Below are 27,835 nucleotides of genomic sequence, written 5' to 3'. Positions count from 1 at the left end.
ATCAAAACCTTCGGCACCCGTGGGGCGCAGATCCAGATCGGGAAGGAGAAATTCCACTGGAGGTTCGTGCTAGCCTCAGTAAGTACCGCGCTGTGGGGGCTGACTTCCTCAGAGCACAAGGCCTATAAGTAGACATGAAGGGCAAAAGACTGGTTAATGCCCGCACGTTCCACTCAGTTCACCTCAATGTCACGGAAGACTGCAAACCCGAAATCGTCACCATCGCCGCTCCCAGGGACGAGTATTCCAACATACTCGATGAGTTCCCCTCCATCCTGCAGCCACAGTTCAACGCCGCCTTACCCCAGCACGGGGTATACCATCACATCTCCAGACAAGGCCCCCCACTGCACGCCAAGGCCTAACAACTTCCGCCTGAGAAGCTGCAGTTAGCCAAGGAGGAATTCTTGCGCTTGCAGGAGTTGGGTATGGTCCGCCACTTGGACAGCCCCTGGACATCCCCACTTCACATGGAGCCCAAATCCTCTGGAGGCTGGAGACCCTGCGGGGATTATCGACGTCTGAAAGATGCGACCATGCCGGACAGGTACCCAATACCCCACAGCCAGGACTTTACGGCCAACCTCCATGGTGCCAGGTCTTCTCAAAAGTCGACCTGGTACTGGGTTATCATCAAATCCCAGTCCACCCCAAGGACATTGGTAAAACGGCGATCATCACCCTGTTCGGCCTTTTCGAATTCTTGCACATGCCCTTCGAGCTTAAGAAAGCAGCCCAGACTTTTCAGCGCCTCCTGGACGCAGTGGGCAGGGACATGGACTTTGTGTTTATTTACCTCAAAGATATCTTTATCGCCAGTCGTGACCACGAGGAGCACAAGGCCCATCTCCGCATCCTGTTTGCCTGCCTGGTGGAATTTGGCCTCACTGTCAATGTGGCCAAGTGCCTGTTCGGCAAGCAGACGCTGCAGTTCCTAGGGCACCCCAACTCGGCCCCAGAAGCCGCCCCGTTGTCAGAAAAAGTTGCGGCTGTCCGGCAGTTCCCCAAACCCACCACCCTCGAGGGTCTGCAAGAATTCGTAGGTATGGTAAACTTTTATCATCGGTTCATCCCTGGCGTGGCCTGCATCTTGCAGCCGCTGTTTGCATTGATCGCCACTAAAGACAAAGTCCTGATCTGGTCAGAAGAGGCAGAGGGCACTTTCACAGCAATGAAGGATGGTATGACCATTGGCACCTTGCTGTTTCACCCGTGCCCGGAGGCACACACAGTGCTCTCAGTAGACGCCTCAGCCACAGCTATTGGGGGCGTGCTCGAGTAGTGGGTTGATGGATAGTGCACCCTCTGGCCTTCATTAGCAGGCACCTTCGTGCACCGGAGCTCAAGTACAGCGCCTTCGACCAGGAGCTCCTGGCCCTGTACATGGACATTTGTCACTTCCAGTACTTCCAGGAGGGCAAGCCATTCACGGCATTCACCGACCACAAGCCCTCACGCAGGCCCTCGCGATGGCCAAGGATCCGTGGTCGGCCTGCCAGCAACGCCATCTCTCCTACATGTCTGAGTTCACCATCGACATCCGGCACAGGGCAGGTAGAGACAATGTTGTGGCGGACGTTCTCTCCCAACCAGCAATCAACATCCTCACCCCCGGTCTCGACTACACCCAACTGACGCAGACACAGAGGGAAGACGCAGAGTCGCAGGCTCTCCGAACCACCATTTCAGGGCTCAACCTCCACAACATTCAGTTGCCGAACAGCACGGATACACTGCTCTGCGACATTTCCTCCGGTTCACCACACCTAATAGTCCCGCCACAGTGGAGGTCGTGAGCCTTCAGCATGGTCCACAATCTAGCACACCCCTCGGTGAAGGCATTGATGGATATGGTGACGGAGCAGTTCGTGTGACATGGGCTCAAGAAGGTGGTGGCCGAGATGGCAAAGAGCTGCACTCAGTGCCAGGCCTCCAAGGAACACTGGCATATGCAGTCACCGATTCAGCAGTTCAACCTGACAGTAAAGAGATTCCAGCACATACACGTTGACATCATGGGCCCCCTGCCGGTCGGTGTCCAGGGAGGCACGCACCTGCTCACGGTGGTTGACCGGATCACGAGATGGCCAGAAGCCATCCCCATCAAGGAGGCTTCCGCCGAGACATGTTCCAGGACTTTAGTCAGCCACTGGATCGCCAGTTTTGGAGTTCCAGCGCACATCACCTTGCTAGCTCCCCCACCCCCCATGCATACGGTGTCCGACTGGCCCATCTTCCCAAAGAGCTGGACTTGGCAGAATTCGTTTTTGTTCGGCGCGGACTACACATTGCACCATTGCAACGCCCATATGAGGGCCCGTACAAAGTCCTCCTGCAGTCTAGCAAAATTTTTACATTGGACATTGCAGGCAAAAATGAACTGTTCACCACAGATCACCTAAAGGCAGCACACTTGGACCTCTCTCAGCTGGTGCAAACGGCCAAACCCAAACGCCGAAGTTGTCCGCTCAAGCGGCGGGACGCGAAAGCCGTTCTTGGGGGGTTGTGTGGCGGCACACACTCTTGTGGCGAACCGGCCCCACTTGTACCGCCAAGTGGCGGGGCAGCCATGAGAAGATGGCGCCGTCAGGGGTTCTCCCTTGCCTCGTGTTTCCAGCCCAGCATGCACTCCAGGCAGCCGTTATGATGTCACCATGCATGCGGTGGCCAAGCTCACACTGCCCTTAAAGGGGCGTGCGCGGGATTTGAATAAAACAGTTGTTGAGCACATCCAATGTGGTAGCTGTGAGTTTTTACACTGTAGCAATGGAAAATTTTTCCATTAAAAATATGTTTGTAGCTCCTGGTGATTTTAATACCAAGATAAGTAAATTGGCTTTCCACAATCTTACAAGGAAAATTAGCATAACTTGATATAGAAACATTCAAAGGTAAAAGTTCATTTTAATGCAGATTCAACTTATACCCAGAAAAATGACTAATGTTAGAGAACAGAGCTAATATACTAGGCAAGGAAACCTCTGGATTAGAAACTAAAAACAATAGTTTATCTGCCTATGAAGAAACCTTATGCTCAATACCCTTCCTCTGGATCCTTCTAAAATCTCTACTACCTTGAAAAGCAATTGCTAAGGGCTCTAATATTAAATCAAAAAGTAATGGACTTAAAAGGACAACCCTGACGAATACCCTGCTGAAGATTGAAAGGTTTTGATTTCTGTAAGTTCGTAAGAATTGAGGCAATAGGACATAAATAATTTAATCCATTTAACAAACAAGGCCCAAAGTTAAACTTTCCTCAAGTAGCAAACAAATAACCGCATTCCACCCAATCAAAAGCCTTCTCTGCACATCATGACCGTGTTGGGGCCTCCATCAGAGTTTCCTCTGACTTCGCCCTGCCGATGTCTGGAGGTCACTATCCGATCCACAAATTCTCTTTTCTTTTACAAAGGTTTTTTTTTTCTTTTTATCAATTTTTATTTGGATTAATTTGGCAAACATGGATTTCAACATGGTTATCAAAGATGAATTCAATAACTTGTTTCTTCTCATGTAGTTTAAGGAACTGTCTAATGTAGTTCCATCCTTTTTTTTTACTTGTTATGTTTTCCTCAAATTTTGTATCTAAATTTATATGTTAAACTCAATAAAAATATTTAATGGCGAAAAGTCTTCTCTGCGTCCAGAGAAAGAATTCATTCAAGGGCAGGAGTGGGAGGTAAATATAGAACATTCATAAATGATGTATATTAAAATAAAAAGTGATTTTTTATTAAACCAGTTTGATCTTCCGAAATAATTGAAGGTATCATATCTGTGTTAAGTAAGGAAATAAGCCAGAGAGGAAAGAAGCATAATCAGGTGGATCCTTCCTCTTTTTCAGAAGAGATACAAACTTCACTAAAAGAGGAAGAAATTCCCTTGTTGAAATGAATAATTTAGTGCAGAATTTAAATGAAGCACTAGTATTTAGAAAAGGATTTATAAAATTCCACAGGATATCCTCTGGGACCTGGAATTTACTTGATTGTAAAGAAGTAAATGTAAAAAATATTTATTTCTGAGAAGGCAAGTTAAGATGGTGCAGAAAATTCAACATTAAAATGTTATCATTGCTGGATTCAGAGGCATACAATTTGGAATAAAATTCTTTAAAAATATCATTTATTTTAAAATGGTCAGCCGTGTCCTTACTATCTTCCATCCTAATTTTATTAATTTGTCTCTTAGCAGTCAATCCTTTAAATAAGCTCGCCAAAATTGTTCCAGATTTTTATTACAAGGCCTTAACCCAACCAATAAAAAGAGGCCCAAAATTAAACTTTTCCAAAACTTTAAACAAAAAACTCCATTCCACTCTATCAAAGGCCTTTTCTGCATCAAGAGAAATTACCATTGGTTGGTCAGACTGCTCCCGAGAAATATTAACTAAAAAAATCAACTTTACAATATTATCTGCTGAATATCGATTCTTAATAAAACCCACCTAATCTACATGATTAAATCTGATAAATATTTAGCTAATTTATTGGCCAGAACCTTGGCAACAATTTTATAATCTACATTCAATAAATAAATAGGTCTATAAGATCCTTCCTTTAATGGGTCCCTATCCTTCTTACGGATAACCATAATAATTGCTTCAGAAAAAGAATCCGGAAAGGAACCAATCTTTGTCACCTTCCACAAAACATCCATCAGTAAAGGAATTAATGTCCTGAAATTCCTTATAAAATTCAGAAGTAAAACCATCATCCCCTGGAGACTTCCCATGAGGCATAGATCAAAGTGCTTCCAAGACTTCTTTAGGAGTTAGAGACCCATCTAAATCCTTAATGTCCATATTCTTCAAAGAAGGTAAAACAAAGTCGACAAAAAATTGTCAATTTTTGTTTAATCTTCCAATACTTCAGAAGTATACAATTTCTCATAAAACATACGAAATTCATAATTAATTTCCTGAGGTTTATGTGTAAAAATTGAACCATGTCTGATAGCATTTATTGATCTAGAAGCATGTTCTGTTTTTAATTGCCACGCTAACACTTTATGAGCTCTCTCACCCAGTTCATAATATCGCTGTTTAGTTAGTTCTCTGTAATAACTTCTCAAACTTAAGTTTGTAACAAATTATACCGTAATTTCAAATTAACTAAACGTGCTTTCTTAACTTCCATAGAAGTTTGTTGTAAATCTTTTTTCAAAATCTCTATCTCCTTCTCCAGTTTACTAATCTCAGCCATTTGTTGTTTCTTAATTTTAACAGTATAATTAATCATTTGTCCTTGTAAATAAGCTTTCAGAGCATCCCATAAAAATAAATTTACTGTCAACTGATCCCGTATTTATTTTCAAAAAGAGCTGTTTTTGTTCCCTTATAAATTTACAAAAATCAGCATCCTTCAACAAAAAAGAATTAAATCACCAACAATAAACATTCTCCATTCTCTCTGAAGCATTACAAGTAATTAATAAAAAGGAAAGATCAGACAAAAACCTACACATATTCAGCCTTAAAGACTCGACCTTGTAATTGTGCTGACACTAAAAATAAATCTATTCTAGAATAAGAATCATGACGAAAATAAAATATATTTCCATAGGATTTAATTTTCGCCATTTATCGACCAAATTCATATCTTTCATTAATACCATTAACTGTTTAGCCATTTTAGTTCTAATTATTGATTTAGGAGGTTTATCTAGTCATGGATCTAAACAATTAAAATCACCTCCTACCATAATTTTATCATATGCCTGACTTAAGTTTAAAAAAAAGAATCCACCATAAATTGCTCATCATCTATATTAGGAGCATAAACATTCATTAAAGTCCAACATTGAGGAATCACGTGATGGAGTAGTGGCCGGACGGGGAACTCCAGCCCTCTTCAGAAAAGTCGAAAAAAATAAAGGAAAGCACAAAGGCACAAAAATAAAAATTAAAGTGAGTATAAAGGTGGAAAGAAGATGGCGACGAAAAAAGAAAAATCGAAACCAACGGTAAGAAGAGAGGAAGAGAAGACAACGAAAGAAGAAGGAGAAGGCCTTACCTGTTCGAAGAGGCCCGCGGTGGAGAGAGAAACCCGCTCCCTCAGGTCAGTAGAAAGTGGACTACAAAATTGGCTCACTGAGCCGAGTAAAAGTGCGCAACCGAGCATGCGCGACTCCTCGCGCATGCGAAAACACACGCCGACGGGAGGGGCGACCAGCTGGGGAGTCGATCTCCACAGCAGGCACTGACAGCAACAGAACAGCAGCAGCAAGAGGAGAACATAGAAGACAACAAAAACAAGAAAGAAGAGAAGAAAAAGACAACAAAGAAACAACAGATGGCCAACCCAGAGGAAGAAGAAGAGGAAGAAGAAGAGTACAGTGAAATGGAAGAAGGGAAAGGCAAGACAATGGATATACTTTCTCTTATTAAAGAATACATGGATTCATTTAAAGAATGGCAAGCACAAGAATTTAGTGATTTAAGAAGAAGAATAAACAGTACAGAAGAGAAAGTGAATGAAATAGATATGACCATATCAGAAATAGGAAAAAGAATGGACAAGGTGGAAGAACGAGAAGCAGCAGTAGAAATGGAGGTAGAGGACTTAAAAAAGAAATTAGAGGAATCTAATAAAACGGTTAAAGAGACACAAGAGCTGTTAGCTCAGAAAATAGATATAATGGAAAATTATAACAGAAGAAATAACATAAAGATAGTGGGCCTTAAGGAGGATGAAGAAGGCAAGAATATGAGAGAGTTTATAAAAGATTGGATCCCCAGGATCTTAGGATGTCCAGAACTAGAGCAAGATATGGAAATAGAAAGGGCACATAGAGCATTAGCCTTTAAACCACAACCACAACAAAAGCCAAGATCTATTTTAGTAAAATTCCTAAGATATACTACAAGAGAAAAGGTACTGGAGAAAACAATGGAGAAAGTAAGAGAGGACAACAAGCCACTGGAGTACAAAGGGCGAAAAATCTTTATTTATCCAGATATAAGTTTTGAACTCCTTAAGAAGAGAAAGGAGTTCAATACAGCAAAGGCGATTTTATGGAAGAAAGGGTATAAATTTATACTAAAGCATCCAGCGGTATTGAAAATATTTATTCCAGGACAGCAAAACAGACTATTCTCGGATCCAGAGGAAGCACAAAAATTTGCAGAACAATTACAAAATAGACTGAGAGATGAAGACGTGTAACGAGAGTACAAAAAACTGTGAACTAAAAAGACACATAAGTTTTGAACTCCTGAAGAAGAGGAAGGAGTTCAATACAGCGAAAACGATCTTATAGAAAAAAGGATATAAATTTATGTTAAGGTACCCAGCGGTACTTAAAATAATTATTCCAGGGCAACAAAACAGACTATTCTCGGATCCAGAGGAAGCAAGGAAATTTGCAGAACAACTACAAAACAAGCAGAGAGATGAAGACATGTAATAAGAGTAAAAATGACCACGATCTATATGTATGTGTGTAAAGGGGTATATGTGTGTGTGTATATATATATCTATATATCTATATATATATATCTATATATATAGTGTGCATACATGAATGTATCTGTATTTAGAGGAAAATATATAGAGTATAGACAAGAATTAATAAGGGAGGGAAATGGAATAGAGGGAATAAGGAGGGAATTAAAAGAGTGACCTTTGTTACATATGAAAATTGAAATCTTTTCTGGGGGGAGCTGGGTGGGGAGGAGTTACGGTCACTGCGAAATCAGCTGACGTTTGCGAGTGAATTCGCAAATCCAAATGGAGAGGGGAGATGTGGTTGTCCGACAAGGGATAAAGGACAACTCAGGAGGGGAAGGGGAAATTGGGGTTAAAGAAGTTTTAAATAGGAGAATAGGGAAAATGTTTGATGTTTTAGAAATGTTGTCTTATAAAGTGTTCAAAACAAGAAAGCAGAAATGGATAAGAAGGAAAGGTAATGATGGAGAAACGGAAAGGGAAGATAAACAAAGTATAAAATGGCTGCGCTGAACTATATGACTTTAAATATTAACGGAATACATAAGTAAATTAAAAGGAAGAAATTGCTAAATTTACTGAAAAAAGAAAAAATTGATATAGCATTTGTGCAAGAAACACATTTAACTGAATTGGAGCACAAGAAATTAAAGAGAGATTGGGTAGGACACGTAACAGCAGCATCGTATAATTCAAAAGCAAGAGGAGTAGCTATATTAATTAGTAAAAATGTGCCATTTAAAATAGAAGAGGAAATAATAGATCCAGCAGGGAGATATGTAATGATAAAATGTCAGATATATTCGGAGTTTTGAAATCTACTCAATGTATATTCACCTAACGAAGAAGATCAAAAGTTTATGCAAGATATTTTTTTGAAGATAGCAGATACCCAAGGGAACATATTAATAGGAGGGGATTTCAACCTGAATTTGGATTCAAATATAGACAAAACTGGGAAAAAAGTTAACAGAAAGAACAAAGTAACCAAATTTATAATTAAATCGATGGAAGAAATGTAACTTTTGGATATATGGAGGAAACAACACCCAAAGGAAAAGGAATATTCATATTACTCGGCTAGACATAAAACATACTCAAGAATAGACCTATTTTTGTTATCAGCTCATATGCAAGATAGAGTAAGAAAAACAGAATATAAAGCTAGAATATTATCGGACCATTCACCCTTAATATTGACAATAAAGTTAGAGGACATCCCTCCAAGAATGTATAGATGGAGATTAAACTCCATGTTACTCAAGAGGCAGGATTTTAGAGAATTTATTGAAAGACAAATTAAAATGTATTTTGAAATAAATACGGAATCAGTGAAAGATAAGTTTATACTATGGGATGCAATGAAAGCATTCATTAGAGGGCAAATAATAAGTTATGTAACCAAGATGAAGAAGGACTATAATCAGGAAACAGAGCAGTTGGAAAGGGAAATAGTAAATATAGAAAAAGAATTAGCAATGAAGGAAGATAGAACTAAAAGAAGAGAATTGGCAGATAAAAAAATAAAATATGAAACACTACAAACATATAAGGTGGAGAAAAATATAATGAGGACAAAACAGAAATATTATGAACTAGGTGAAAAAACGCACAAAATTCTAGCATGGCAGCTTAAGACAGAGCAAGCTGATTGGCATCAAGGAAAAAAGACAAACAAATCACATATAATCCAAAGGAGATCAAGGAAAACTTTAGAGAATTCTATGAACAATTATACCAAACTGAAAATGAAGGGAAAGAAGGGAAAATAGATGAATTTCTAACTAAAATTGAACTACCAAAACTACAAATAGGGGAACAAAATAAATTAACAGGGCCATTTGGAATAGTAGAAATACAAGAGATAATAAAAAAATTACCAAATAATAAGACACCAGGAGAGGATGGATTCCCAATAGAATTCTATAAAACTTTAAAGATTTATTAATTCCTCCCCTCCTGGAAGTAATCAACCAGACTGATAAAACACAAAGCTTACCAGATTCATGTAAAACAGCAATAATTACAGTAATACTAAAGCAAGGGAAAGATCCACTCGCACCAGCGTCATATAGACCAATATCTTTACTTAACACAGATTATAAGATAATAGCTAAACTATTAGCAAACAGATTAGCAGAGTATGTACCGAAAATGGTAAATCTAGACCAAACTGGATTTATTAAAAAAAGACGCACAACAGACAATATTTGTAAATTTATTAACTTAATTCATGCAGTAGAAGGAAGTAAAGCGCCAACAGTTGCAGTTGCTTTAGACGCAGAGAAGGCCTTTGACAGAGTAGAATGGAATTATTTATTCAAAGTATTGCAAAAATTCAGTTTACCAGAGAAGTATATTAATTGGATTAAAGCATTATATAAGGGACCATTGGCGAAAGTGACAGTAAATGGATATGTATCAAAGCAATTTAACTTAAGCAGGTCAACTCGGCAGGGATGCCCACTATCACCTTTATTGTTCGTGTTAGCTATAGAACCACTAGCAGAATTGTTAAGAACAGAAAATAATATAAAAGAGATAAAAATAAAAGACAAGGAATATAAAATCAGTTTATTTGCGGATGATGTTATAGTATACTTAACAGAACCAGAACTATCAATAAAAGAATTATATAAGAAATTGAAGGAATATGAAGAAGTGTCGGGTTACAAGATCAACGTAAATAAAAGTGAAGCAATGCCTATGAATAATGCGGATTTTTCAAAATTTAAGAAGGAATCACCATTTAGATGGCAAATGTAAGCAATAAGATACCTAGGTGTACAAATAAACAAAAATCGCGACCAACTATATAAACTCAATTATTATCCACTAATGAAAAAATTACAGGACGATTTAGAGCATTGGAAAGATTTACCACTAACACTAATAGGAAGGATAAACTGTATTAAAATGAACATTTTTCCAAGGATATTATACCTATTTCAGGCATTGCCAATACACCTGACAGAGAAATTCTTCAAGGAGTTAAAGAAAATAATAAGGAAATTTTTATGGAAAGGGGGGAAACCGACGATAGCACTAGATAAATTAACAGAATGGTATAAACAAGGAGGCTTACAACTGCCAAACTTTAAAAATGATTATAGAGCCGCACAATTAAGATACCTATCAGATTTTTATCAAACACGGGAAAAGCCAGATTGGACCAGATTAGAATTAGATAAAATAGGGGAAAAGATACCTGAACACATATTATATAAATGGGATGAAAAATTGGTACAACATAGAAGTTCTCCAGTATTACATCATCTACTCAATATTTGGAAGAAGATTCATGTAGAAAGAAATAAAACAAATTATCAATTACCAAAACTAATATTGACGCAAAACAAGTTACTCCCTTTTACAATAGATAACCTTTCCTTTAGAGAATGGGAGAAAAAAGGGATTAAAAGAATAGAAAATTGTTTTTCAGGAAATAGATTATTATCCTTTGAACAAATGAAAGATAAATACAATATAACTCAAGATACAGTGCTGGCATATTACCAATTGAGATCCTACTTGAAGGACAAATTAGGACGCAGTCTGAGTTTACCAGAGGGAAGTAACTTTGAATATGTGATTACAGATACAATGATAATCAAAAGATTTATAACAAATATGTATATTAAACTGCAGGAAAAGGAGAATGAGGAAACAAATGGTAAAACTAAACAAAAATGGGAACAAGATTTAAATATAAAGATAAAAAAGGAAACATGGGAGAAGTTATGTTCTGGAACGATGAGAAATACAATAAATACCAGGTTACGTATGATACAATATAACTGGATACACAGGCTATACATTACACCTCAAAAGTTAAATAAATGGGACCCAACAGTATCTGATAGATGTTTTCGATGTAAAAAAGAAATGGGGACAACAATTCATGCAATCTGGACATGTGAGAAAGTAGAAAAATTTTGGGAAGATCTAAACCAAATATTAAATAAAATTACAGAAAACAATATACCGAAGAATCCAGAGATCTTCCTCCTAAGTAACATAAAAAACAGAATTTGGAATTGATTTGGAGGATGCACAAAAAAGATTTGTTAAGATAGCTCTAGCCGTAGCAAAAAAATGTATTATGTCAACCTGGAAATTGGAAGATAATTTGAAAATACAACAATGGTATATAGAAATGAATAAATGTATTCCATTAGAAAAAATAACATATAGTTTAAGAAATAATATTGAAATATTTGAACAATAGCGAAAACCTACCGGGGACATTCACTACCTAAATTAACGAAAGGAGAAGGAAATGAAAAGAATTGACTCAGTGGAATTTCTTGTTTATTTTTATTGAATGACAACATTGTTTGACTGGTTTAATGTATCCTAGATTTTGTACTTTAAATGGACGGGAGGGGGGAGGTAGGGATGGTGGGATGGGAGGAGGCAGCGGGGGGGAGAAAATGGCACTGTATATATTTGAAAAGGAAAAAGTATGTATCATGGTTAATGTGGTTTATGGTGTGAAAAATAAAAAATTTTAAAAAAAGTCCAACATTCAGAAAAAATTTTACAATTAACAATCAAAAGTCTACTAGCTGCCTCAAAAACTGAATCCAATTTAAAAGCTAACTTCTTATTAATTAAAATAGCAACTTCCCTTTCCTTAGAATTAAAAGAAGATGCTATAACTTGTCTAACCCAATCTCTTTTTAATTTCTGGTGTTCCTTTTCAGTCAGATGAGTTTCTTGCAGAAAACCAACATCAACCTTCAATTTTTAAATATATGCTAATACTCTCTCTTAATCAGATTATGAAGTCCGTTAACATTAAAAGAAGCAAAATTTAAATCAGCCATTAGACATCTCTATAAACATCCCTCCATAAATGGTGAAGCACCTTCCCATGGCATCAACACAAACAAAGCTAAAGATCTCAAAGAAAAAAAAAGAACCCTATAAAGAAAAAGCAACACAAAAAAAATACTATAGTAGTATTACCTTCCTCAATTATTCAGGAGTGATAAATGCCACAAAGTGGCCGATGACTTTGGAAGGATAGGTAGTTGAACCACCTCCCCCGAACAGAACAATCAAAAATAAAACATAAAAATCATTTCAAGTGTGGAATGTTTCTTCCAAATCTCAGTTAACTTGATCATCATCAATTCCAATACCAATCAAATGTTGAGATTCCATCTCTCACTTTCCATTCTTGACTTTCAGAACCATAACAAGCTGTTGAGGAAGCCTGCCTTGATTTTGATTCTGCTTATTATCAGGTAAAGAATTAGCAAATATAATAGCTTCAGCATCAGAGAAAAACTGAGATTGATAATCTCCATAAAAAACTTTAAGCTCAGCAGGATAGTTTAAAATCAGTACATTATACCTCTGTAATAAAACAGAATTCCACTTAAATATGAAATGATCCGAGTAAGGTTCTGAAACACTAGCCAATTCTACCCTAGCCCAAACAGGAGGATACGAAACATCCAACATGCGATTAATAAATCTTAATTGAGCTGTATCATAATAATTTTGAAAATTAGGCAATTGTAAACCTCCCAAGGCATATTTCCAAGTCAATTTATGTATCGCTACTCTAGCTACCTTCCCCTTCCATAAAAATTCTCGTACTACTTTATTTAAGTCCTGAAAAAAACATTTGTTAGACATTTGAACTAAAAGGAATTTGTTGATAGGTACAAAAGGTAAAATACTGCTTCAGGCTCCAATATATCAAAATAAATTGATTCCTTTTTTGCTGAATAATAGATTTTTAAAAGAATGGCAGATTAAAGGAATAAAGTTGTTGCAGGATTGTTTTGAAGAAGGTAAATTTTTATCATTTAATCAACTTTGAGAGAAATTTGGAATTTCAGTGAATTCTTTATTTGTGTACTATCAAATTAGAGCATTAGTGAAAGATAATTTTGGAAGAGAAATGAAAATTCCTAAATTAATGAAATTTGAGTTCTTGATTTCTCATTCATTAAATAAAGGTTTTATTTCTGAGATGTATGCATTGTTGCAAGATACTATGGATAAAATAAATTTAACTAAATCAAGGATTAAATGAGAAAATGACTTAATTTGCAATATTAATCAGGCCGATTGGGAGACTATGTGTTTTGATGGTGTGACTAAATTGCTTAATGTAAGATAAAGTATGGTTAATAAAATGTTTTGCATCAGTTGTACCTGACCCCTGAGAAATTGAAAAAATATGGATTTAGTAATCCAGAAGTGTGTTTTAGATGTGGATTATGTGTACGAACATTTTTACACTCAGTTTGGCTTTGCGATAAGGTTCAACCATTTTGGCAAAAAATTAGGGAATTTCTTCAAAAATTGTTTAAGATTAAATTTTTATTAGATCCAAAATTTTTTTGGTTAGGTTGTACTGCCCTATTTAGTGATTTGGGGTTGGACAAGTTTCAGACAGCCTTTCTTCATCTAGCATTGGCTATAGCACGTAAATGTGTCGTAATTTCATAGAAAGCTGAGGCTGAGGTAAATGTAATTCGTTGGCATAATGAGTTGAGGTCTTGTGTTTATATGGAGAAAATAACATATAATTTCCATGATAATTATGACTTTTTTATTAAGATGTGGTCGTCATATTTGAAATGTATGAGTTTAGTAATATCTTAAATTGTTGTATGTGTTTCTTTTATGATGTTTTTTTGTATGCTTCCCTTGTGGGGTTTGCTGAGGGTGGGTAGAGGGGGGTAGGTTAGTTGTAGTCTTTCATTTTTATATTATGGACTTTGTATAAGTTTTTTTCCTGAAAATTTTAAATAAAGTTTAAAAAAAGAAAAAATGGAAAAAGGCACAGCAGGATAATGAAAGGCAAACTTTTTCCATAAAACAGCTTCAGCTGAATTAAATTCTTTACGGTGCTTAATTACTGATCAATATCATCTTTGCAGACAATAAATTCTCCTTCAATCTTATGTGAACTTTATCCACTGCTTCAAACATTTTGCACATACATTTTAATAGAAGTTATTTCTCCCTTCATTTCAGCAAACTGTTCCTTCATAACTGAAAATCTTTGGCTTCCTTGTACTGCCAAATTTTCCATTTGTTTGGACAAATCAACAGATGAAGGTAAATCTGAATGGTGAGGATCAGACTTAAACTTTGAAGTTTGCCTCACCATAGGCCTATCCTTAAATATAACTGTTTCTCCTCTTCCATCTGTTGTTCCACCTCTTCTTCCTCCATCGATCCGGAGGTCGCCACAACCCGGCTGCAGGTACGGACGCCCTCCCCCCATCAGCCCAGAATCACTGGATTGAGGGAGATTGGGTCCCCCCGCAACCCGGGCCATTTTGGATGTTATGCACGTGCGAAATTTTGCACATGCGCAGTTGGTCCTCTTGCTCGGGACTAAGTCGATGTCAGGCACTGGCTCCATCTTGCATCGCAATGCGTGAAGTCAGTGCTGGTGTTGTATACACCTTACCACTGGACTGGCATTGTGGTCGAGGTTGAAGAGAAATCAAATCCGGAGGCTCCATTTGTGAGGTAGGCTGAGATTCTTCCATAACAATTAACTGTTTAGTGGCTGCTTTCTTTGCTGTTTGAGTTTTAGTCTTCCTCATAGTTGCTTGTAGAGTGTTTCAACAATACAGTCAACAGTTTTTAAAATATTTTAAAAACTTTTATACAGGTTCTTAATAGTTCTGCCAGGGGGAGGCGTTTTCCCACGCCTTCTCCCTACGCCATCATGCCACACCCCCATTCCAGATTTTCCAGCATGAATGTAGAACTGACTGCTACTCCCCAAAAGTTGCTGTTCAATGGGATAGGTAGAAAAAAGATCAAATCTAGTTGTAAGTTCAACTCTCCTTTTGTACAAATCGGGGCATTTAATTTGCATATACTGTAAATCAATTTATTTAATTTGATTGACCAAATCTAATCTTTCCACATTGGTCTTTTTTTTTACCCCACCTATGTAAGAAATAATTTTCCCTCTAAGAATCCACGCACAAGCTGACAATCCTATGACATATGTTTCAGACCTAGATGTCAGAACATCTTTTTAGAGGGTGAACATTTCGCAATGCATCAGACCCTGATGTTATACCTGGTAGGATACTGAAAATCTGTGCCAGCCAACAGCTGGAGTGTTCACAGACATTTTCTATTTCTCATTGCTGCAGTCGGAGGCTTTCAACATCTTCAAAAGGGCATCAGTCATAAGGTGACATAACAAGAGCAGAGTGAGTTGCTTCAATGAATATCATCCAGAAGAACTCACATCTACGGTGATGAAATGTTTTGAGAGGTTGGTCATGGACAGAATTAACTCGTACCTAAGTAAAGATCTAATCCACTGCAATTCATCTACTGTCACAATCTCACCACAGATGATGCAATATCTCTGGCTCTCACTCAGCTCTGGATCAGTGAAGATTGGTAAGAACATCTCCTCCACAATCTCCATCAGTACCGGAACACAACAGAGGTGTGTTCTCAGACCCCTGCTCTACTCACTTTACATTTGTGACTGTGCGGCTCAGTACGACAATAACATCATCTATAAATTTGCTGACAATACCACAGTAGCTGGTGTATAAAGGAAGGGGATGAGTCAGCACACAGGATGAAGATTGAAAATGGCTGCACCAACAACAACCTTGTCCTCAATGTCACCAAAACTAAAGGAGCTGATTGTTGACTTCAGGAAAAGAAAGACAGAAGTATACAATTCAGTGATCATTGGGGGATCAAAGGTGGAAAGGGTGAGCAAATTTAAGTTCTTGGGAGTCTCCATCTAGGATGATCTTTCCTGGACCCAACATACCAATGGCATCATGAAGAAAGTATATCAGCACCTCTACTTCCTCAGGAGTTTGTGGAGGTTTGGTACGACACAAAAACCCTTACAAATTTCTACAGAGCCGTGGTGGAAAGTGTGCTGACCAGCTGCATCACAGTCTGGTAAGGGGACACCAATACCACTGAGCATAAAGCCCTCCAAAAGGTAGTGAACACAGCCTAGGACATCACAGCCAAAACTCTCCCCACCATCAAGAACATTTACAGGGAACCCTACCATCAGAGAGCAAAAGCAATCATCAAAGACCCACATCACCCAGCAAAGGCTCTGTTCTTGCTGCTGCCATTAGGAAAGAGGTACAAGTTCCACAAGACTCACACCACCAGCTGCTACCCCTCCACCTTCAGACTCAACAAGAAACTCAATCAGAGACTTATTTAAGGACTCTTTCTTGTGCACTATTGATTTTCTTATTTATTCTCTCTCTATTGCAGTTTGTTTACATTTGTTACCTGAATACAGTTCATTATTTGTTTACATGTATATGCTGTGTACAGTTTTATATTGCACTACCAGTTAGTGGTAATTCTGCTGCTCCTACTGGAAAAATAATCTCATGGTTGTATGTGATGTCATGTATGTACTCTTACAATAAATCTGAAATCTGAATTACCTAGACTTCAGCTCAGCTTTCAACACCATCACATCCCCAATGCTGGTCAATAAGCTCCAAACTTTGGATCTCAGCAACACCCTTTGTAACTAGATCCTTGACTTCATTGGAAGACAGACAACAGTCAGTATGAATTGAAAACAAGGTCTTCTCCTCCTGACAATCAACACAGGCAAACCTCAAGGATGCATGCTGAACCCAACGCTCTACACTAGTGGATCTCAACTTTTTTCTTTCCACTCACATCTCACTTTAAGTATTCCCTATGCCATAAGTGATCTGTGATTAGTAAGGGATTGCTTAAGGTGGGATGTGGGTGGGACGAAAATGTTTGAAAACCACTGTTTCAATCGTACCTAATTGACTCGTTATGTGCACAGTTTCATAACTCCAAAGGAAATAGGCCAATGACAATTTTTCTTAAGCAAAATATTTCAGTAACAATTGGCTCTAGAGCAGTGATCCTCAACCTTCCCTTCCCACTCACATCCCACCTTAAGCAATCCCTTACTAATCACAGAGCACCGAAGGCATAGGGATTGCTTAAAGTGGGATGTAAGTGGAAAGAAAAATATTGAGAACCACTGCTCTACACCCGTGACAGTGTGGGCACAATTAAAATCCCATCTACATACTTGCTGATAACACCACAGTCATCAGCAGTATCACAGATGCCAATGAGGGAGCATACAGGAGGGATATAGATCAGCCAGTTAAGTGATGTCGCAACAACCTTGCTCTCAGCATTGACAAAATTAATGAGCAGATTGTGGACTTCAGCAGGGGAAAATCAGGAGAATATGAACCAGTCCTCTTTGGAGGTGGGGGGGGGTGAACAATAGAAAGGGTTGAGAACTTCAAATTTATGGGTGTCAACATCTCTGAAGCCGTTAAGACGGCTTGCCAGCAGCTATATTCACAAGGAGTTTGAGGAGACTTGGTTTGTTTCCAAAGACTCTTGCATATTTGGAGAGCATTCTGACTGGTTGCATCACTGTCTGATATGGAGGTGCTAATGCACAGGACAGGAAAAAAACTACAGACAATTGTGATCTGAGCCAGTGTCATCATGGGCATCAATCCTCACTCCATCGAGAATACCTAAAAGAGGTAGGGTCTTAAAGATGCAGCCTCTCTCCTAAAGGACCCCCACCACCCAGGCCATTACTTCTTTACACTGTCATCATCAGGAAGGAGGTACAGGAGCCTGAGGATGAACACCCAGTGGCACAAGGACAGCTTCTTCCCCTCTGCCATCAGATTTCTGAATGGACAATGAACCACAGATGCTACCTCACTTTCTCTTCTTTTGCTTTAATGTATTTATTTTTAAATATAGCAATATTTGCACTCTGATGCTACAGCAAAACTAAGAATTTTGTGACATGTTCATGACAATAAATTTTGATTCTAATAACTTCTGTAAAGGCAGAAAAATTTGTTTTTTATTGTATTTTTCTTCAGTATGATTATTCCTATCAATATTTGCGTTGATTTTATTTGTTAATTTTTCAGGATCTTGATGATACTGGGAAGGTTACCATTTTTTGCCTGTCCACAATTGGCGATGTGAAGATGACAGCCAGCAGCATTTTCAACTGCTGTAGTCCTTCTGGTTAAGGTATTCCCAACTACTGATAAGTAGGGAGTTCCAGGACTTGGACCCAACAATGAAGAGTATGGTAACACATTTTGAAAACAAAATGGTGTGCAATCTGAGAAGAAGGTAGTGATGGTTCCATGAACTCTCTGCACTCACTATTCATGGATTCATGGTTGTGGAGATCATGGGTTTGAGCACTGCTGTCACAAAAGCTTAAGCGGTAAAAACAGTGCATTTTGTAGGTGATAAACACTTCAGCCACTATATCATAGTGATGAAGTGAATTAATGTTTAAGTAGCTAAAAGGGGAAACCACCTTACCAGTCCTCCACTCAGTACTTGGACCTTAAAAACACCTACATCAGGCTGCTGTTCATCGACTACAGCTCAGCATTTGAATCCATTACACCAGCACAACTAATCATCAAACTCAATGATCTGGGACTGTTCATCCCTTTGCCATTTGATCTTTGATCTCCAGAACTCAATTAGTGCAGATTGACAACATCTCCTCCTCATTGACTATCAATACAAGTCAGAAGGCTATGAGCTTAGTCCACTGTTCTTTTCCCTGTACATTCAGGATTAACTGACCAAGTTTGGCTCCAATGCAATCTATAAACTCATAATGAATTAATCACTGCTGGATAAATAACATGAAATTAACAGTTCAAACTTTGGACGGAGATTGACAATTTGGTTGTGTGGTGCCAAACAACAGTCTTGTTCTTGATAGCAAGATCAAGGTTCTTGATTAACCAGGGCATCAAAGGTTAGGGGGAGAAGCCAGGCAGTAAGACTGAGTAGGAAAATTGACCAGCTCATGACTAAATGGCTGGGTAGACTTGATGGGATGATTAGCCTATTTCTGCTCCTTTATCTTATGGTCTTATTATGGATTCTAGGAAGGAGACTGAGAGACCATATACCAGTGTTCATTGATTGGACAGCAATGGAGAGGGTTACTACCTTCAAGCTCCTGGGAGTCCACATATCATTGGACCTCTCCTGGAGCCAGTACATCAAGGCAACTGTGAAGAATCAACACCAAAGCCATTACTTTCTAAAAAGTCTGAGATTTGGCATGACATCAGCTATCATCACGGCCTGGTTTGAAACTCGTGCCCACGAATGCAGAAGGCTGTAGAAAGTAGCAAACCTCTCCATGCTTATCACAACCACCAATCTCTTGTTCACTGAAGACATCTATGTGATACACTGCCTCTAGAAGGCAGCCAACGTCATAAAGGATTCACAATATCCAAATCACCTGCAATCTTTAGGCAGAAAATAAAAAAGCTTGGACGTCTAGCATCTCTAGGTTCAGGGACAGCTTTTTTTGCCCCCAAACAGCTATCATGCTCTTGAATCTTTTATTACAGCCTAACTCTAACAATAAACTACCAACTGATGTGACTACACTATTAAAACATCAGTTTATTGTACTAACTGCATTTGTGAATTTTATCTATCATTTTATATTTATTATCTTTTTCTATCTTGGTATGGTCTGGCAATTTAATTTATACTCTTGTAGTTGGTGTATCTTACAGTGTGGTTGCAGCAATTAAGAATTTTGTGCATCTGCACATTGTACTGACGTGTAGGGCAATAAATTCTCTTCATCAAACCAATCACATGGGCAACTTTGATCAAGTAATTTCAAGCTCCTTGCATGCCCTTGGAGTGCTTCTATCTAGTTAAGTGGTGTTTGCTGCCAAACTGCCAGCTTTGTCATGTTGGACAACCTTTGGACGTCAGGATGCAAGTCACTTGCAGCAGATTACCCAGCCCAATATGCTTCTGTAGCCACTGTATATATGTAGCTCATTCAATTGAGTCTCTGATCAATGGTGACTCCCAAGATATTGATAGTGGGGTGGTTGCCCATGGTAATATCCTTCTCCTTTATAAAATGTTCCTGGGCTTTAGGTCAATTGGGTGCTACACACAAGCTCATAGGCTGAAAGGCTGTCTGTCTAAATTTCTGGCACAATGTCAAATAGATCTTGTTGCTTATGGGTACAGAGTGCTTAACAACAGCAAATGGAATTAAATAAGGAGTGAAATAAGAAAGTCTACAGATGCTGTGTTTATAGTATTTACTGGAATTAAATATTGTGCAATCATCAGGAAACATCCCCATTTCAGATCTTAAACAGAAGGTTATTGATGAAGCAGCTAAAAACTGTTGAGCTTTGGGCCAAAAAAACTCCTATATTGACATCCTGAAGATGAGAAGATTAATCAACATCCATTTTTCTGTTACCTCTTTCCTGAAAGGTATGATTTGGGCCACCATTATGTTTTTCCCAAAACATTCAAATTACTTCAGGTTTAACAGGGGTTCTTTGACACCACAGTTGATTTTACACTGCCTTAATATCATGAAAAGTCACCATCACCTTTAGAATTTAGCTAATTTTTCTGTTTAAGTATTTAAAGAAGCTTTCAGTCTGACCTCACATTCACACCAAATTCTCAAATTGATCTCTTACCATGTTCAAATGAAGCTTTGAGTAAACCCAAGCAACTATGTCCCAAATCCTTATCCAGCACTTTATAGCCTTTTAATTCAGTGCTGAATTAAACAATTCTATTTCATAACAAATGCTCCATTTGTTTCTAAGGAAGCAGGCAATCGTAATGATTCTGTCATTTATATCAGCTATTCTCAACAGGGGCCACACCATATTTGGCAGGGTGGGCGGGTGGCACACAGACTGAAATCATAAAATAATTTTTCTTTTTTTAATTATGCAGTCAGTATGAGAGAAGCACAGAAGAAACTAACTTGACAGGGAAAGGGGGCCCATATACTTTGAGCAGTCCCAAGGAGCCATTGCCAAAAAGTGGTTGAGAATGGCTAATTAAGATAATCTTATTCTCTACTTACTGATTTACTAGCTTCAGTACCATCTTATTTTTGCTCTACATTATTAGATCTTGTTTTTTTTGATCCATTGATTTCAATACTGTACTTGTCCATCATCAAAGTTATTTTGCCAAAGATCTGATCGTTTTGTCTTGCTTCATAGCTCAGTGTCCCCTTCTCACTATCCAATGTGAATTTTCCCCCCTCCTCCATTTAACTTCCACCCAGCCACATGAACTGAAAACACACTGGCCAAAGAATGTTGCTCTCTATCACCACATCATATTTTTCCATCCTGTCCTCAGCCTTTGCAGCACTTGATCACCTCAGCCTTACCATCTTCACCCAAACTCATGTCACTATCTTTGCAACATTTATATCTGCTTCAACAAAATCTTGCATTGCCAGTCATGTTACATCCTACCTCTATGCACCACTACCCCTGGAAATCACAAACAATGCCTTTTCGGACCCTTAATAATCTTCCTTATTAATCATAAGAATACGGCAAATACTCAGCAGATCAGGCTACAACAGTGGAGAGAGATTAATTAATGCTTCAGACATGGAGTTTGTTGACTACTGCGTTGACCATTTAACCATTTCTCTCACCTTACCACTGAGAAACTGAATAGAATAAAGCTTTTAGCTGAACCACAAAGAATGAAAGCCCTTTACCAATTACCATTTCTTTGTCATTGAATATGTTCATTCTCTCTCTCTTTCTCCATCTGCTTAGACTGAAGATGGATAAGCACCCTTTCATGTTAAGCCTCAGGGAGTTGGAAGGGGACATAAGGGAACAGGTCTTCATTCAAAGTGTGGTGGGGATATGGAATAAGCTGCTAGACAAAGTGGTGGAGACAGGTACGTTAGTTTCTTTTTTAAAAAAAAACTGAGAACTACATGGATAGAAGGGGTTTGGATGGATATGGATAGGCCTAATGCAGACAAGCAAGACAAAAGCAGGAGGGCATATTGTTCAACATGGACATGCTGGGCTTGTGGGCCTGTTTCTGTGCTTTATTGTTCTATGGCCCTTATCTCATCTCTACATTATATGATAACCCCTTTTTTTAAAAAAAATATCTCAATCCTCTCCACAACTATCTAAGACCTTTCAGGATCTTGAGTAAGGTTTTCGTTCTGTACATCAATGTCCTTTTTCATCCTTCTACATCAGACTTCTGAAGCAAGAGTTCGGGCCCTTTTTAAAAAAAAATCACTTAACCATGTTGAGTAATTAGACTCATAAAACTATATAGCATGGAAACAAGCTCTTCTGCCCAACTTGTCCATGCTAAGTTGTCGATCTGAGTTATTCAAATTTGCCTGCATTTGGCCCACATCCCTCCAAACTTTTCCTATTTATGTATCTGTTCGAATGTCTTTTAATGTCATAAACTGCATCCACCTTTACAGCTTCATCTGGCAACCATTCTAAATGACCACCAGGCTATGTGTGGAAAAAAGTTGACCCTCAGATCCCTTTTAAATCTTCCCTCATCTTAAACCAATACCCTCTAGTCTTAGACTCCCCTACCCTGGGAAAAGACTGCCACCTTTCACCTTATTAATAGCCGCTTCTGTTTTTATATTTATCTTTACAAGGTCACCCCTCACCCTCCCATGCTCCAGGGGAAAGGTTCTAGCCTATCCAGTCTCTCTCTGTAACTCAAACCTCCAGTCCCATCCAACAACATTGCAAATCTTTTCTGCTCCCTTTCCAGCTTAATGACATCCTTCCTTTAGCTGGGAGACCAGAACTGTGCACAATACTCCAAGTTTAGGATTACCAAGGACTTGATCAGCTGTATTCATTGCCCTGATCAGTGAGGACAAGCATACAAAATACCTTCTCCTCCATCTTGTCTACTTGTGTATTATTCGCTCTTTCCAATACAAAGATGCAATATGTCGAGAACCCCAGACCAGAAAGAAACCAAGCAAAAAAGAATCAGCCACCTTTCACAATTATGGAATAAAAAAACCATATAAAATTTTCCTCTTTGGTCCACCAAACCCAACATTAATTCTACTTTAACCCAGTGCTGAATTAACCACCCACAAGTTTTTCAAATATCAGTCAAACCTGGACCATCTGGAAGATGTCATGAGAATGAGTGCTCCAGATTCCTCCCAACATTCAAAATGTACCAGGGTTGTAGGTCAATTCGGTATAATTGGGGGCCACGGGCTCATGAGCAGAAAAAGACTGTTACTGTTCTGTATGTCTAAAAAAAATACAAATTCCTGCAGAAAGCATCCAAGGTCAGGATTGAACCTGTGTCTCTGGTGCTGTGAGACAGCAGTTCTACTTGCTGCCATTCCTCTGAATGAAACTCAACATCAAACCTTGGTTGAAATTGCAGGCACAAATGGAATATCACTGATTACTCTCCTATCCTTTCCAAAGTCTATTGCCAACATTTATTCAGCCACATCCAAAATTATACTTTCTCCAAAACCTGAGCATCAGTACATAAAAACTGCTACCATCATCAGGCAGAGTGAAGGAAGAGTTTTCTTTCCCATTGAACTACGCTGTCACCATCTTTGTTGACTTTTCTGCTCTCCAAATTCTTGTTACGCTTTCCTCAATATTTGATGTCATATTTGTCATTTGCACCTTCATTGACATTGCTTTTGAGTTTATAATTGACAAGCTGCATCTCATTTTTCACTCCGAAATGAACAACCAAGACAAGTTGTTCGCAGAGGACATCTTCCAGTTCTTTGTCATATGGTACCTCTCACCGACTTCGTGCATTCATGGAAATGTCAAGAATTTCCTGACTACAAATAACACCAAACTCCAAGGAATCAGTCTGATGTTTCCACAAAACCTTTGAAGAAACTGATGGCAACAAAATGTCACTAATCTGCAGCATTTTACGGGCAGAATTTTCTAACACAAGCCAAATTTTCGCCATTGCCTATCATGCCAGTCTGTAAACCCCAAGTGACTTTATCAATCAGAAACTAATAAAACACCAGGAGGGACAGTGCACAATTTCTATCAGACCTGACCTGCTAAGTATTTCGAACCTTATCTCCTCAGCATTATATTGGCATGTTTATTGTTTTTTTTTAAAGAGTGCCTTACCATTCTTGTTATTAACACATGGAGGTGAGAGTGCAGCAACTTAAAGGAGAACTCCACCAGCTGCAACTTAAATCCACAGATGGGAGAAGCTTCCAGAAGAAGGAAAAAAGCGAAAGATTTAAGATCCAATCCCGGACCATGAGCACTCACTCCCACCCGAGTTGCCTCTATTATTATTGTGATCATTCACTGCGAGAATATCTTCGATTTACAGAGATTTAAAGGAAGGAATCGGCGTCTCCCGGGGAACAGCGCTTCATCTCATCCATAAACGGCCATTACCCTACTTGGTGGGTGACTGCGCCTGCGCGGCCGCGCTGCATCCTGGAAATTGCAGTCTAGCCTGTTTGCATGGCGCTGACTGTCCCCGGGAACTACAATTACCAGCAACCTTCTGCTCCGTGGACGATGAGAAGCGAGATGAATTCTGGAGCAACCTGGCGATGTTAATTGACAACTAACTCTTCATCATCTACTCGTAATTTAAAATGTGGGCACTGAAACAAAAAAAAGTTAGATATATTGGACAAATCAGACGGCATCTACAGAGAAAGAAAACATCATTTAGTTATATTTTAGACATACAGCAGGGTAGATGGCCATTCTGGCCCATAAAACCCATGCCGCCCAATTTCACCCAATTAACCAACTAACCCTGTAAGTTTTTGAAAATGGGAGGAAACCGGAGTACCCAGAGGAAACCTTTGCAGGACATCAAATCAAGTAAATTCGTTTATTGTCACCTTGTGAGAAGTGCCTTCGTGTTCACAAAATATGCTCGAGACAAAAGTTGAGAACAAAGAACATTTATTTATATTTACAGCATTGCAAGGTTGGGTACTCTCCCCTTACCTCGGGAAAGTACCCCGAGGGCGGGAAGCCTCTTTGTTTTTATACAATTTTTACTTCACCTCCCCTTACATTTGTCTTATGTTTGTCCTTCTTGGATTGGTTTGGGACTTTTCCCTATTCGTCTGACTCGTTTGACTCCAACTTTCTCTTATCCCATGCTCACACCTCCTTTCCCCACCCCCTATTAATCAAGGTCTTTGTGTGTGTACGTACATATTTCTTAAATTCCTCTGTTATCTTGTTTACTCTGTTCTGTTTTTCATGCGCCATTTTACACAAAGAACATTTTAGCTTTTTTTCTTGCTTTTTCTTTCTACCTTCTATAACTGTTTCAGAACTCCTAACATTAAAATAATAACTGTTTCTAAACTCCTGCAATCTCATTGAACAAGTACCAACCTACAAGTCCTCGGTGCAAAACATGCAGACACACAACCAGACATAACACACAATCAAACAATACATATCCAGGGCACGTATTTCATCTATACAAATAAATACATTTTGTTTCATGAATATGAGAGTCTCAGATGAGTCTCCAATGGTTAGTGTGAGAAGTTCCTTTGGTCATTCAGCATTCTCACTGCCCCTGGGAAGAAGCTGTTCCTCAGCCTGGCGGTGCTGGCTCTGATACTCCTGTAGGTCTTGCCTGACAGGAGCACCTGAAAGATGCTGTGTGCAGGGTGGAAGAGGTCCTCAATGATTTTGCATGCCTTCTGCAGACAACAATTCCAGTAGATCACATTGATGTGGGGGAGGGAGATTCTGGTGATCATCTCTGCCACTCTTATACTCCTGTGGATTGACCTCCAAGCCATTTCTCTGGAGCAACAGTACCACACTGATGCAGCCAGCCAGAATGCTCTTGATATACCTTCTATAGAAATTTGACATAATGGTGGCCAGTAGCCTTTCCCGTTTCAGTCTTCTCAGGAGTACAGTCATTGTTGCACATTCCTGACAAGTAAGGAGAAGTTGAGTGTCTATGATAGGTCACTAGATAAGTCAACTCCAAGGAATTGGTGCTCTCCACATTCTCTACTACAGAGTTGTTGATGTGTAGTGGAGGGTGGTCATTCCTGATCCTCCTGAAGTCCATGATCATCTCCTTCATTTTGTTCACATTGAAACTCAGGTTGTTACTCTTGTGTGGTGTGCTGAGGTAGCAGCAAGCAAGCACAGAATTCAAAAGACTGTATCACAGGCTTTATTCCAGTAAAAGTCTGAACACCAGTTCATGTCTTGGTAGCTCCCCGTGTGACTGGCTCAGAAGGGGGCGGCTCAGGTCTATATTCAGGTCGGCTGATTGACAGCTGGCCAGGGGGAGTCAGCCCTTGGTGTGGTCTTCCTGCAGGCACAAAGATTGCCCCCTGCAGTAGGCTGGTGGTCATATCACCACATCTTGCACCATTTTCATAGGATTTAAACCTCTTTGTTGTGCGACTCATTGTTGCTGATGAGGCCAACCACTGTTGTGTTATCTGCAAACTTGATGACTCTTTTGGAGTTGGATCTGACGATGCAGTCATGGGTCAGTAGCGTGAACAGGAATGAGTTCAGCATACAGTCCTGAGGTGTGCCAGTGCCCAGCGTGATGGTGCTCATCATTCTGCTACTGACCCAGTGTACTACCAATCAACTACAATCAGACAGAGAATCATGATGAATAGGCTTTAACAAAGTGTCAGCACAATTTGCATGTTGCTGGCCCAGTTCCAAGGCAGGTACTGAGGGAGGGGCTTTGGTGTAATAGGCTTTTGGGGTATCTGGGAGGGAGGAGTCATAGGTTCAGGGCGTGGGCCAGCCCATAGAGAACATATATACATCTATACACATCGTGGTAGCACCACACCCAGACAGACCGTGGTCTTTCTGTTAGGAAGTCCAGAATCCAGTTACACAGAGGGATGTTGAGTCCCAGTGAGGACGGCTTCTCCACCAGCCTCTGGGGAATGATCATGTCAAACACCATGCTGAAGTCAATGAAGAGCAGCCTATCGTATGAGGCATCATTCTCCAGGTGGGCCAGGATGATGTGGAGGGACAAAGCTATAGCATCACTGTGGAAAGGTTTCATCTATAGGCTCATTGAAATGGGTCCAGTGTCTCTGGAAGATGTGCTTTGATGCATTCCATCACGAGACGCTTGAAGCATTTCATAATGGTGGAGGTCAGTACCACAGGACAGTAGTCATTGAGGCCTGTTATTGTCACCCTCTTGGGTACCGGGATGATGGTGGCTCTCTTGAACCCTGCAAGAACAATGGACTACTGCACTGACATATTGCAGATGTCCATGAAGACCTCTGTCAGTTGATCTGCACATTCCTTTAGTACCCGACCAGGTATGTTGTCTGGTCCCATCACCTTTTGTGGGTTCACCTTGGATAGGGTTCTCCTCACCTCAGTTGTAGCTTTGCAGAGGGTCTGTTGGGGAACTCCTTATAGAAAGTGCCGCATTCAAACCCGGGTCACTGGCGCTGTAATAGTGTGGCACTAACAGAGCCA

General features: G+C 39.3%; 1 protein-coding gene across 2 annotated transcripts in view; it reads right to left on the bottom strand.

Moving 5' to 3' along the window:
- Nucleotides 1–24,765, bottom strand: part of usp40 (ubiquitin specific peptidase 40) — a 217,116-nt gene extending 192,351 nt beyond the window's left edge. For both annotated transcript variants that reach the window (XM_069934087.1, XM_069934088.1), the window contains exon 1: nt 24,476–24,765. The gene's annotated coding sequence lies outside the window, so the exon portion shown is untranslated. The remainder of the gene's footprint in view (nt 1–24,475) is intronic.
- Nucleotides 24,766–27,835: the final 3,070 nt, after the last annotated feature.

The sequence above is a fragment of the Narcine bancroftii genome, chromosome 4 (assembly GCF_036971445.1).
Source record: "Narcine bancroftii isolate sNarBan1 chromosome 4, sNarBan1.hap1, whole genome shotgun sequence".
NCBI classification, from domain to species: Eukaryota; Metazoa; Chordata; class Chondrichthyes; order Torpediniformes; family Narcinidae; genus Narcine; species Narcine bancroftii.
Note: the sequence above shows the minus strand (reverse complement) of the source record. Positions and strands in the feature narration are given on the sequence as shown.